This window comes from Echinops telfairi, unplaced genomic scaffold (genome assembly GCF_000313985.2).
Source record: "Echinops telfairi isolate 266 unplaced genomic scaffold, ASM31398v2 ScPeMD7_29;HRSCAF=101, whole genome shotgun sequence".
NCBI classification, from domain to species: domain Eukaryota; kingdom Metazoa; phylum Chordata; class Mammalia; order Afrosoricida; family Tenrecidae; genus Echinops; species Echinops telfairi.
This window is the reverse complement of record NW_022103926.1, coordinates 4,289,397-4,290,525: the sequence shown is the minus strand read 5'-3', so window position 1 is coordinate 4,290,525 and position 1,129 is coordinate 4,289,397.

Sequence of the window (1,129 nt, the reverse complement as noted above, 5' to 3'; positions counted from 1 at the left end):
AGAGGTCAAAAACAGGCAGCCCCAAGCTGATGTGGCTTACCATACCATCTTGGTTCAGCCTTCCCAGGGTTTTTAGAGGATTTGAATAGGGACCGCCTCAAGGGCTCAAAAGACCAGCAGAAGCCAGAGAGGCAGCCCAGAGTTTAACAACAGCAGGAGGCTGGCAGGATGGGGGAATAACCTGAACCTGTCACCTAGAGCCACAGAAGAATGAACTGTTTGTGGAGAACCAGACTTTCAGAGGAGACCCAACTCTGCCACAGAGTATGGAGAGACGCTAGCTCCTTCCCATTCTCGCATCTCTTTTTGGCTCCTTCCATCGGCTGCACCCAACCCACAGCTATTCTTGACAAGGGAGCTTGGGAAGTGTGGTTTGCAAGGGTCAGTCCCTGGGGCTGCTGAGCAGAGCAGAGGAAGGTTGGTGAACGGGTCTGTGGTCACACACCAAATCACTAGTTTGCTGCTGCTGCTGTTGTTGTTGTTGTTAGAAACAAAAGAAAACACACAAACAAAACTCACGGTCATCCAGCTGGTTCCCATTTTGAGAGGCTCTTTAGGAAATGTGAAAACTGCCCTGTGGTTTTTGAGGCTGTAATTCTCGATGGGTGTAGACAGACTCTCCTCCTCCCAGGGATCAGCGCGGTTCCCAGCGGCTAGCCTGCTGGTGAGCAGGGCCATGAGGTGCATCAGGTGCCGTCGAGCTGGTCCTGGCCGAGTATAACAGTCTCCCTAGGGTTGTCTTGGCTGTAATCTTTAGGGCCACGACTCATCAGGTATTTCCCCCATGTGCTGCTGGGTGGATTGGAGCCACCAACTTTTGGTCATCAGCTAAACGCTTAGCCACGGAGTCACCATGGCTCCTTAAAGGACCCGTACACAGGTTCCTATTGAACGATGGGGTGCTTTCGCATAAAAATCTGTATTCATAGCTTCGCTTGAAACACCAGAGTTCTGATGCCCTCAGATCTGCCATCCCCTGCCCTAGGGAGCAATCGCCCCAAAGATGGGAAAAGGAAAAGAAGAAAGGGTGGGGGGCTGTTTGTGAAGCCCATTGTCTGCCCAGCCATGGCTGTGGTAAGCGGTCTTGGGAGCACTGCTGAGGAGTCCCAAGAAGGTTGCAGCTGAGGCC